This window comes from Rhinolophus hipposideros, assembly GCF_964194185.1.
Source record: "Rhinolophus hipposideros genome assembly, chromosome: 23".
NCBI lineage: Eukaryota > Metazoa > Chordata > Mammalia > Chiroptera > Rhinolophidae > Rhinolophus > Rhinolophus hipposideros.
Genome location: NC_138069.1, coordinates 22,233,997 through 22,246,754, shown reverse-complemented (window position 1 = coordinate 22,246,754; position 12,758 = coordinate 22,233,997). Strand labels below are relative to the sequence as shown.

The following is a 12,758-nucleotide window of genomic DNA, read 5'->3' as shown; positions in this document are numbered from 1 at the left end:
GTACCGGGTCCTGTAGAGAATGAAAGAAGAGGAAAGGCTTTGACATTTAAGTGTTAGCCTGAGAAGGAGCTGGCAAAAGAGACTGAGCTTTTGAAATCTCTGCATCAGAGAATCAATGAGTTGGGGAAGTCGGAGAGGTGACGTTGAGCCTCGCACCTGGAACAGGAGTTCTTGCTTTAGCATTCCTGGCAGATGGCACCCAGCCTGTGCTTGGGTACCTACAGTGCGAGACGGCTCCAAATGTTGAGACAGTCTTACGCCAAGCTGAATTGTTTCTCTGTGATATCCCGGGCCCTGCTCTACATTCTCATGCGTCAGAAATCCAGACTGATTTTATTGTTTCCATCTGCATAATAACTCTGGAAATAGTAGGAGATAAAGTGCCCAATGATAGAATGCCATCAATCATGAATGTTGTTTATATGTTGTTGTTGTTGTTGTTATTGTTAGGATTTTTATGTCATGATTGCTCACAGCAAAGATGTCAAAATCAGACAGCCTCAATACTAATCTTGGCTCCGGCCCTTTCTAGCAATGCACTTCATCTGAATGTCACGTTCCTTAACCTTTCTTGGCAGGGTGACCATTCAATAATATGTGCTTAAAAAATGTTTGTTATGTAATAATAAAAGAACAATAATAACAAATGTTAAAAGCTCCATTTGCCACCTGTTAACCTTAATATAACTTTATTAACTTTTACAATGTGTTGAAATTATCTGTATCCAACCCTATCTTCTCTAGTTGGCTCCGAATGCTTTGAAGAGAGGGATCCACTTTCTTTTTTAAAAAAAGAGTTTTATTAAAATGTAACTGACATACAATATTATGTTAGTTTCAGGGGCACACCATACTTATTCAACATTTATGTACCTAAAGAAGTGATCACTGTGGTAAGTCCAGCAACCATCTGACACTGTACCACGCTATCAAAATATTATTGACTCTATTCTCCATGCCGTACATTATGTTCCCATGACTTATTTGTTTCATACCTGGAAATTTGGACCTCTTAGTCCCCTTCACCTTTGTTCCCCCCTTTTTGATTTCTCAATTACAGTTGACACTCAATATTATTATTTTATATTAATTTCAGGTGTACACATAGTGGTTAGACATTTATATAATTTAAGAAGCAATCCCTCTGACTAGTCTAGTACTCTGACTAGTCTAGTACTCACCTGGCACTATACATAGCTATTACCATATTATTGACTACATTTCCTATGCTTTACTTTACATCCCCATGACTGTTTTGTAACTACCAATTCGTACTTCTTAATCCCTTCCCCTTTTTCACTTGGTTGCCCCCAACCCCCCTCCCATCTGACAACCATCAAAATGTTCTCTGTATCTATGACTTTGCTTCTGTGTTGTTTGTTTATTTTGTTCTTTAGATTCCATAGATAAGTGGACTCACACCGCATCTGTCTTTCTCTGTCTCACATGCTCCACTCAGCACAGTACTTTCCAGCTCCATGCTGCTGCAGATGGCAAGAACCCACTCCCTTCCACGGCTGAGCAATAGTCCATGGTATGTAAGTACCCCCTGCTTTTTATCCATTCTTCCACTACAGACACTCAGGCTGCCTCCCCATTTTGGCCACTGTAAACAATGTTGCAATGAACATATATATGCACACTTTCCCTCAAAGAAACAGTTTGGGTTTCTTTGGAAAACTACCCTGAAGTGGGATTACTGGGTCCTTCTTTGTCTCTTGTTACAGCCTTTGTTTCAAAGCCTGTTTTGTCTCGTATAAGTACTGCTATCCCAGTTTTTTGTTTTGTTTTGTTTCCATTTTCATAAAATATCCTTTTTCCATTCCTTTACTTCCAGTCTGTGTGTGTCTTTTGATCTGAAGTGAGTCTCTTGTAGGCAGCATATGTAAGGGTTTTGTTTTCTTATCCATTCAGCCCTCCTATGTCTTTTGATTGGAGCATTAAATCCATTTACATTGGAAGTAATTGTTGCTAGAAATGCGGTTATTGCCACTTTATTATTCATACTTTTAGTCTCTCTCTCTCTCTCTCTCTCTCTCCATCTTAAAGAAGTCCCTCTAAGATTCCTTGTAATTCTGGTTTGCTATTGGTGAACTCCTTTAGCTTTTTCTTGTCTGAGAAGCTCTTTATCTGTCCTTCGATTCTAAATGATAGCTTTGCTCAGTAGAGTAACCCTAGTTGTAGGTCCTAACTTTTCATCACTTTGAATATTTCCTGCCAATTCCTTCTGACCTGCAATGTTTCTGTTGAGAAATCAGCTCATAGTCTTATAGAAACTCCCCTGTAGGTAACTAACTGCTTTTCTCTTGCAGCTTTTAGGATTCTTTCTTTGCTTATAATCTTTGGCATTTTAATTACGATGTGTCTTGGTGTAGGCCTCTTTTGGTTCATCTTGTTTGGTACTCTCTGTGCTTCCTGGGCTTGTATATTTATTTCCTTTGCCAGGTGAGAGAAGTTTTCCATCATTGGTTCTTCAAATAGGTTTTCAATTCCTTATTATCTCTCTTCTCCTTCTGGTACCCCTATGATGCGAATGCTGGTATGCTTAATATTCTCTCAGAGGCCGCTTAAACTATCTTCCGTTTTTTGGAGTCTTTTTTCTTTTTGCTGTTCTGATTGGGTGTTTTCTGCTATCTTATCTTCTAAATCATTGATTCAATCCTCTGCTTCATCTAATCTACTGTTGATTCCCTGTAATGTAGTCTTCATTTTAGTTATTATAGTCTTTATTTACGACTGGTTCTTTTTTATATTGTCTATCTCCATTTCTATGTTTCCTATCTGTTGAAGTTCTCCCTGAGATCACCGAGCATCTTTATAACCAGTGTTTGGAACTCTGCGTCTGGTAGATTGCTTGTCTCCATTTTGTTTAGCTCTTTTTCTGGAGCCTTGTTCTGTTCTTTCATTTGGGAACTATTTCTCTGTCTCTCCATTTTGGCTGCTTCCCTGTGTTGGCTTCTATATAGGGCTGTTATGCCTCCTGGTCTTAGTAGAGTGGCCTTATGCAGTAGGTGTGCTGTGGGACCCAGTGGTGCAGTCTCCCTCATCACCAGCGCTGGGTGCTCTAGGTGTGTCACTTGTGTGTGTTGTGTATATATCCTCCTGTTGTAGTTGAGCCTTGATTGCTGTTCACATATCGCTGGGAGGGATTGACCCTCAGGCTGATTGGTTGTGAGGACTGACCATGACTACAGTGGAGGAGCTGTGGTACAGGGGCTGACCCTACAGAGCAGGATTTGCTTTAGCAGGGCTCTGGTACATGCCCAGGGTGCTCTTTGGGTATATCAATCCTGGAGGTGGTGGGTGGTGCTTGGACTGGGTCTGAAGCTGGCCCCTGGGTGTTCTAGCCCCAGGGCCATCTGGGAGGGGACCTGCTGCAGGCCAAGTTCAGCTGCAGCTTGTTCTCTGCCCAGGACCACCTGATGTGAGCCACAAAACAAATCAGAGATGGCCTTTACCTGTGCTGGGTTTGGAGGTACCTCGAGAGGCCAAACTGCAAACCAAGGCCTGCTGTTGCAAATACAAGCTTGTGGCCGTTTAGCCAGAGGTACGGGACATGCTGAAGCCAGATGCTGCTTGTTTGGGTTTTGTGAACCTTTGAGAGATTTTAGGAAAGTCTACACCATGAGCCAAGGCAGGCAGTTTGTATGGAAAAGCCACTGGAAGCTGCATGGGTGGGCTCAAAAGTTGAGTGGGGCATGGTCTCAAGGAATCACTAGGGTGGGGCAGACAAAAGGTGAAAGACAATTTGATGGACTCTGATTGGCATCTGTGTGCATGCTGGGAGGGAGAGGGCTCAACAAAGAAACATAGGCTTTCGTCATCCGGGAGAAAGTTGCCCCTCCTGCCCTTGCCCTGACGTCAGACAACTCAGTTCTCTGCGTGTCCCTGTTGCATCTCAAGCTGCTGCCCCAGCACTGGAGTTTAGAGTGGGTGAGTCCATCATCAAGTAAGTCTGTGCATGGGCCCTTTAAGAGGAGTATCTGGGAGTGCAGCCACCGTCTGGCTCACTCAGCCATAATCTCCGCTGGTTTTCACAGCCAGAAGTTATGGGGACTTCTCTCTCTGGCACTGACAACCTGGACCGGGAAGCCTGGTATAGTGCTGGGACCCCGCGGTCCTCTGGATGGCACCTCTGTAGCCAAGGTATCCCTCCCAATTTTTAATGGTCACACATAAGTGTGGGACCAGCCTGCTCCACATCTCTGCCCCTTCTACCAGTCTCACGGTGGCTTCTTTTATATGTTCCTAGTTGTAAGGCTTCGGTTCATCTAGACTTCAGGCAGTTCTCAATGATGGTTGTTGTGCAGTTTAGTTGCAATTTTGATGTGGTTGTGAGAGAAGGTAAGCACAGCATTTACCTACTCCTCCATCTTGACCAGATCCTCAAAGGATCCACTTTCTTATTCATCGTCTCTCCATGGTTGATCACAGGCTCTGCCACATAGGAAACCAGTAAAAACATTGTGGGACTGATGTTTGCCAACCCCATTGCTACCCAGGTTGCCCTTCTTTAAACATGAAATGATAGTTCAAGTCATCCACTAACCATCCTATTATAAGTGCCCCTTACATCTTTAGGAGACTCCAAATGAATCCCACACATGCTCCTGCAATCCAAACATGTCAGCCATACTTGCCTGTCCTTTTCTGCTCTGACAACCTCCACATCTGGCCATGCTGCCTTGTGACAGGTTACTGCTGCTACTACCCATCATGAGACCACCAGTGTCTATGCCCCTGACCCTGGCTCTGAATGACCTCCTCCCTGGGTCTGAGTCCTGCTTCATTAGTTGGGCCCTGAACACAGAGTCTTGACTTATGCCCAACCTCTCACAAATCCTTCTGGAATGTTCCTGTTGGTTTTTGTTTCTATCCCCTTCTCTCTACAGCTCAAACCAGTCCAAGAAATCTGGTGGGGCAAGAGGCCATTCATTACATATCTGCCCACTTTTCTCTTTCTCCCACTGTAACTTCTACCCTCATTAGAGTCTCATCTCCTAGTTACAGGACAAAGGCTTCCAGGTTTAGGAATGGAACAAATTGATATAGGATGGGGAGAATGGGCAGCATGGAGGAGGATGAGAGTTGTTCATAGTAACCAAAGCTAGTCAAAACCATCCCATTAAATAGAATATTTATGGTGTATCCCCAAATACCCTTCTCCATGTTAAAATTCAGTTTTGCCATATCCTAAATGTGATAATGGTTACACAGCTCTATAAAAATTGTCCAAACTCACAGAATTACACACCAAAACCCAGCAAATTTTACTATATATGAATTTCAAACTAAGTTGTAAATTTTCAGTTGTGTCAGATTTTTGCCTGTCAGTTCACACTCGTGATGTCTATCTCGTTGATTTAACTATTCTTGGAAGACTTTATTTTTTCAGTTTTCCTTCCTGATAGGCTAAATATTAATTTATTTGATTTTTATTGATAATAAAACATGAATTAGTTAACGGCCTTTTCAAAGGTAAATAGACTAAACTCAACAATATCAGGAAGACTACAGGACAAAGAGTAACTCAACACAAAAAAGGGCCAGGAGCCTCTTATCTGGACAGCAATAACTCGGCTTGGTCGCCTTTTATCTGCCTCTATTCTCTGCTGCCACAGGCAGTTGGCTTTTCATTGTTCAAATAGCAGGTCCATACAGACTTTGCCACACAACAAGTTACCTAAGTACACTTTATCTTAAATTGATGTGGTCTTAACTCTTGCTCAATCACATTAATTCTCTTTGGAATAGATTGACTTCTGGGCAGTTCTTTCCTAGTTAGATGCAGCCTGGGCTCCTTTCCTCTTTCTCTTGGCTCTTTATCCACTTATCAGTAGCAGACAGGATGTCATTGCATCTAAATCACCTGTTCCGTTTCACAGCCCCTCCTGCACACAACTCTATTTCTCCCAACACCACACCCTCTCATAGAAGGGAGTGATCATCCTTTTATCCATGCAGATGTGGGGTCCTTTGGCCTCCAAGGGCTCTTGGTTCTTGGGTAACTCTAGCCCCCCTGGAAAGCACAGAATCTCTGAAAATAAATCCAATTGTCGGTTCATAGTTCCAATTGTCGGTTCATAACTTTCACAAAAGGAGTGTCCACTCTGAGCCAGGATCTTCACGAACTGCAGTCCGTCGCCTCTAGCAGCTTAGATTTTACTGAAGAGGCAGAGAGTAAACAAGTAAAAAATACATCAGTGAATTAGTTACAGAGTAAGACAAGGGCTACAAGTGACATAAACAGAGTAATAAGAGAACGTAACGGGACGGGAGAAGCTTTCAAGGAGAAATGTCTCTGTAAAAAAAGAAAAGAAAAATAGGCTGAACCAGAGGAGAAGCACTTCAGATCTCTGAAACAGTAAATGCTGAAGTTCTGAGGCCAGAAATAGCTGTGCAAGACCAGAAACCTAAAGCCCATCATGGCTAGAGCACAACGGGAGGAGAGTGCTATGAGCTGGGGTGGGAGAGGAAGCGACGTCCAGACAAGAGCTCAGGAATCTGAGTTGCAACTTCAGGAATCTGAGTCGCAATCCTCGTCCAGGTCTTGTTTGGGTTTGGGGAGATGGAGTGCATAAGACTAACTATAGTCCTCTGTGGCAGATTTGACTCTTAAAAACAAGAAATTGCAAAGGTTCTTCCACTCTCAACTCCATTTGCAGGAGGTTTTCTTAGATGTGGTCTCGATATAGAATGATTGTCTATAAGGTAAGCTGAGGACTCCAGTTAATGACCTGTGTGCCCACGATGCCACTGCATCGTGTTCTAGGGTCTTAGTTATTCTATGCAGTTTGTTAAAATAAAGCCACGCACCCTGGCTTCATTAAAGGAAAGGTATTCACAATTTGATTTCTGTTCCTGAGCAGCTGTGTCGAAACACTAGCTGTTTAAATTTTTAGCAGCTCTTAAGTGGATAGAAGGTATGCAAGCTTCAAGTTTGTGAGTGCAAGAGAAGCATTGATTTATTTTAACACTTTGGATTCGGCATTTAATTTCCATCTTCTTTGTTCCTTCTCTTTGTTCTCGCCTCTCTCTCTCTCTCTCTCTCTCTCTCTCTCTCTCTCTCTCTCTCTCACACACACACACACACTCCTCCAACCACTATGCTGTACACCTGAAACTAATATAATATTGAATGCCAACTGTAATTGAAAAATTAAAAACAAACTCTGAGACTTTTAAGATAACCCCCATGGTGCTCTGCTGATAAGGTGCTTGGGTTGTGGCCAGTTGTTATGCAATGAGCACATAACAGGACATTTGTACCAGTCAAGCTGGGTGTGGACAACCAGAAGAAAAAAAGGTATTCGTTTCTGCAGTCTCGAAGAAATTAGCAATAGAAATCCTTAGCATGTTTCAAGTTTATAAATAAAACAATGGAGTCGAAGAGTTCTTAATCTCCTCCGAGTGAGATTTCTGACCTGCTGGCTCTGCTGAGCTATTAGTACTGGAGGATTCCTGGCAGAGAAACCAAGTGTGGAACCCGGAACAGCCTGGCACATCACAGGGGCTCGTAGTGGCCATTTATTATTTTTAGGCTGCCAGCTTCCATTTTACCTTCCTAACAGCACCCCAAATTTATTGGGAAATAAAGTCTCCCCCCATTGTGTATAATCTTGGTGAAAGGACCAAATCTTTTCCCTCCTCACTGATTCAGAATGGGGGAAGGAGGAAACACAAAGCTAACGTTGGCCAGTCTGGTGTGTGGTCCAGCGACTTTGAACCTCGGTCAGTAACCCAAGGAAGGAGAACTGGTGGAGACCATTCACTATATCCGGAGGGATAGCACACCATCCTGAATGAACCAGCTGCTGTACTTCTTGCTTTTTGGTTTTATGAAGCCCTGCTTGTACCAGCTTCTCTAAGTCTGGCATCCTAGTGATTCTGTGAGCCCCTAAGTAGTTCCAACAATTGTCCTTTTCTGAAGTTAGTTAGGGTCCTTTTCTGTTTCTATCAAAGGCCTTAATTGAAATGGTACAATAACTATTTCTAGAATGAATGAATTCACGAACAGAAATGAAGGCAGGTCCAGATTACATTTCAAGACTTGTGTGACTTTCCCCTTATTTTGTTATAATCGGAGAATTGAATTGCATTTGTAGATGGGTTTTCTTGGGACTTGGAAAAATACTGAAGTTTTCTACAACTCTCCTTCTGGAGGCAAAGCTGTTTTTTAAAAATAATTGAACCTAACTTTTAAACATATGCTTATGGTCTGGTAGTTAGAAAATACAGATAAGCACAACAAAGAATATAAAAATATTCATAAGCATCTATTTATATAATAAATATCAATTGACAATGATATTTATTACCTAAATGATATTTCAGGGTCGGGATAATATATTTAGCTAATCCCCTATTGTTGGACATTTGGGCTATTTCCACTTATTCATTCTTTTCTTTTTTTAAGGGGAACAAGACTTTATTGGGGAACAGTGTAAACTTCCAGGACTTTTTTTTTTCCAAGTCAAGTTGTTGTCCTTTCAATTTTAGTTGTGGAGGGTGCTGTTCAGCTTCAAGTTGTTGTCCTTTCAGTCTTAGGTGTGGAGGGTGCAGCTCAGCTCCAGGTCCAGTTGGTGTTGCTAGTTGCAGGGGGCTCAGCCCACCATCCCTTTTGGGAGTCGAACCGGCAACCTTGTGGTTGAGAGGACAGGCTCCAACCAACTGAGCCTTCCGGAAGCTCAGCGGCAGCTCAGCTCAAGGTGCTGTGTTCAATCTTAGTTGCAGGGGGCGCTGCCCACCATCCCTTGCGGGACTCGAGGAGTTGAACCGTCAACCTTGTGGTTGAGAGCCCACTGGCCCATGTGGAATACAACCGGCAGCCTTCAGAGTTAGGAGCATGGAGCTCCAACCGCCTGAGCCACTGGGCCGGCCCCACTTATTCAATCTTATAAAAGATTCTGCAATAAACCTTCTCTTGGATAAATATCTGTGTCCATAGGCTACATTTTAAGAAGTAGAATTATTGGGCCAAAGAGTTTGCTTGTTTATAATGATGTATTTACCATAGTATCCCTGTTAAATAAAATTGATAAAAAAGAATAGCCCTTTTATTATGGGACTCTTCTTCAGTAAAAGCAAAAGAAAAACAAAATAAAAAACGAAAAGGAAAGAAAAGTCTATGTTGCAAGCTATATATCAAAGCAGACCCATTAAAAACCACATTGCATTGACTGTGCTTCATTTTGACCATCTTTGACCATCCCAACAAAATAGAGACAGATGGTGCAAGAAAATTTTATTAATAGCCGTGTCTGCTCAACGCAACCAGACACTGCATTTGCTGTCTTCATTTATTCATTCAAAAAACCATTACTGAATCCCTACTGTGTGCCTGGAATGGTACTAGGGGCTAGGACATCGAAAGGGAGGTAAGACCTGGTCTCCACCTTGGAGACACTCCCCATCCTGGGTCATGCAAACCCGTGGATAACTCACAAAGCCAGTGTGGTGGTAACTGCTACAGTGAAAGATGAACATGGCATTGTGGGAGTAGAGAGCCAGGAACAGTTCCAACCTATGCATTTAGAGTTCTCTCCTCTCTCTTGTTCCCTTCTGTCCCCTTAGAAAGCACATTTTGAAATGGGATATACCTTGAGAAATACAGAGTTCTGGGGAATCAAAGAAGGAAGGGATCAGGAACAGCTTCATGAGTAGAAGAGAAGCATTATATTAGCTGTTGCTCCTGCAACAAATTACATAGTGGCTTAAAACAATACAAATTCATTATCGAACAGCTCTCTAGATCAAAAGTCTGACATGCATCTCATTGCACTCAAATCAAAGTGTCCATAGGGCTGCCTTCCTTTCTGGAGACTTTAGGAGAGAATCTGGTTACTTGCTTTCCCCAGTTTCTGGAGGCCATCTGCATTCTTCCATCTCCAAGGCCAGCAATAGCTCGTCCAGTCCTTCTCACATCATGTCACTCTGACCTCTTCTGGTGTCTCTGTCTTCTACTTTTAAGGACCCACCTGTATAATGCAGGATAATCTGCCATTTGAAGGTCTTTAACTTAATCATATGTGCAAAGTCCCTTTTGCCATGTAAGGGAACATGTTAAAACACGGTTATTTTCGGGAGCCATTTCCTGTCTTCCATGGGCATTAGAGTTTTAGAGCAAGACTGACACCATCAGGGATCTGCCTGAAGGAGAACACGCTGACAGGACAGACTGAAAGGCAGAGACCACTTAGAAGATCTTGATGATTCTACAAAAGATATAATTCAGTCCAGTGGGAATGGAAAGGAAAGGAAAGATGCCAGTGCCATGGTTGGGATAGACTCCCTGGGAAGTGGCGAGTGGCTGAGTCTCCAGTGGGAGAAGGGGAACAGAGGTAGAGTTGTCAAAGATGATTCAGGCTTTGTGCTCCCATGACTGTGAGGAGAATGGTGTCACTTATCCAGTGTATTTGGTGCAGGGAAGTGGCATAGTGGTAAACTTAAGTTTGGAAAATAACCTAACTTTTCCACTTTTAAATTTTGAGTAGGGAGTATGATGAGGTGAATAAAGATTCAGGACATATACACTCCAGGGAGAGATGTAATGAGTGGGAATGGCTGAAAGTACGAGGTGTGGAAACCAAGACAGGGTACAAAGAAGGTACAGAAAAGATAATAGGATAGGGAGAGACTGAGATAGGAAGAGAGAGAAAGAAGAGAGAAATAAAGTACAAGTAAGAGGGGGAAGAAATACAGACTATGAGAACGTCAGACAGGACCCGGCAAAAGAAGGGTGAAATAAGAGCCAGGAATATAAACAGAGAGATGAGAAATGGACCAACTCGGAGTTCCTGGCATGAGCAGGTTGGTCAATTTAAATTTCCAGTTCACTTGGGTTGTGTTCACAATGTTAATAATTTTTAAGATTGTCTTGGAAGTTTTATTTGCATTTGGAGGTTAATTACTGTTACAGCTTCTCTGTTTTGTCAAGCTTCCATGCAGACTCAGTGGTCCTTGAGGGGATGAGTAAACCACCTAGTAGGCCCTTGGCCCCCTCACCTGCCTTCCCAACATGGCTTAAGTCTTGACTTGTTTTGTCCCTGTAATTTGTCAGATGTGTTGAGGAAAAGTGTTTTTGCACTCTGTCACAGTTCCTCACAGATATCACAAGCACTACTAAGTGACACACAGGCAGGAGCTTTGGTCTCAACACAACTGTGACTTTATGGTCCCCATTTTACAGATGAGAGTACTGAGGCTTGGCTCCAGTCTAATCCCATGCTCAAGTTCGCAAGTGGACAGAGCTGAGAGAAACGCTACCTTCAGATCTGGGCAGCAAATAGTGGACTAACGAATATTGGCAGAATCACTTATGAAGGCTTGAGGCACATGAAACACTGCCTCTGGAAAACCTGGGCACCTTCTAAGGGACCACTCTGAACCCTGCTCCCAAACTAAGCCTGCCCTGGCAGTCAGAGGCATAAGGAAGTAAGCCGTACTGGGGTAGGGCTTTCCCCTGGCACAGGCACCACAAGCGCTTTCAGCTTTCATTCTTTATTATCTTTCAGGAAAGGAAATAAGCCCTCAGAGAGGTTAACCAACTTGCCCAAGGTCACCCAGGAGCCGCCAGTGAGCCCAGGGCAGCGTTCCCACCAGGGGAGGCGGATGCTGGCCAGCCCTGAGGGGTGAGGTCGTTTCCGCCCGCCTCCGCGCCCACTCCCCTGCGCGTGGGGCCGCCCGTGCCGTGCCCCCGCTGTCCCCGACGCCCGGTGAGGGAGGCAGGGGAACCGCGGGGGCTCGGGCTGTGGAGCCCGGCTCGGCCAGCTACGGAGGAGGACGATGTGCGGCACGCTCAGGTGAGCGGGGCAGGGGTCCTGCCGCCGGTAGCGCGGGGCCCACGCCTGGAGCCTGCCGGCCTCCTGGCGCGGGGGCTGGAGCCGGCACCCGAGGGGGCGGCGGGGAGGGCGCAGGCAGTGGCTGGGAGCGCAGCGGCGGCGGCGGCGGCAGAAGCTCGGCTCCACGGCCAGGGGTGGCCGCTCCAGTCATCCAGGGCGCCTCGCTCCCTCTCAGGCAGCGGGTAGGTGCGGTGGGTGCGCGGAGGTCAGGAGCCCCGGAGCCCACGTGTGCGGCTGGGGACGCAGCGGGGGCGGGGCCCGACCCGCGAGGGGCTTGGGGACTCTGGTCCAGAGCCTGAGCTCTGCCGCAGAGATGGGCTGCGCGGCGACTCGGGGTAGGTGGGCTGGCTGGTTGTGTAGGACACGTCTCCAGCGTGGGACCACTGTGGGGTTGGGGCTAGTGCCCCGCACTAGTGTACGTAAGTACTTGTGCAACTGCTTGTGTGGTCACTGAGTATAAGGGGATTGTGTATGTAAGGGTGTGTGTGAGTGTGTGTGTGTGTGTGTGTGTGTGTGTGTGTGTGAATGAGAGGGAGGGAGAGGGAGAGAAGGAAAGAGAGGAACATAGGTTGTGCGTCTATAACCTGTGTGTAACCAGATACGTGTGTGGATTGCATGGGTGGCCCTGGATGTGTAAGGAGAGAGGGTTCTGTGTGTGTGTGTGACATAAGATATGCATGTCCGAGTGTCTAGCTGGCTGTGTGTGTGAGTGACCGTGAGTGTGTGAGTCCATTGTGCTGCATGAAGCCTTCACGGTCACTGCCAGTACTAGCGCCCTGCAGTTGTCTTTCACAGAATCCCAATCCCAATTTAAGATGCATTTCCTCTCAGCTTGCTACCCAGTGTGTGGCACTGTGCTGTTGATACAGGGAAGTGGTGGCTGGCAGAGGTGGCGAAGTCATGGGCACCAGCTCATCT

The 12,758-nt window shown here is 45.0% G+C and overlaps 1 protein-coding gene across 5 annotated transcripts in view; it reads left to right on the top strand.

Moving 5' to 3' along the window:
• Positions 1-788: 788 nt before the first annotated feature.
• The window catches only part of HTR4 (5-hydroxytryptamine receptor 4), a 160,674-nt gene continuing 148,704 nt past the window's right edge, over positions 789-12,758 (top strand). For all 5 annotated transcript variants that reach the window (XM_081035938.1, XM_081035939.1, XM_081035937.1 and 2 more), the window contains exons 1-3: positions 789-893; positions 1,460-1,534; positions 11,514-11,801. The gene's annotated coding sequence lies outside the window, so the exon portion shown is untranslated. The remainder of the gene's footprint in view (positions 894-1,459; positions 1,535-11,513; positions 11,802-12,758) is intronic.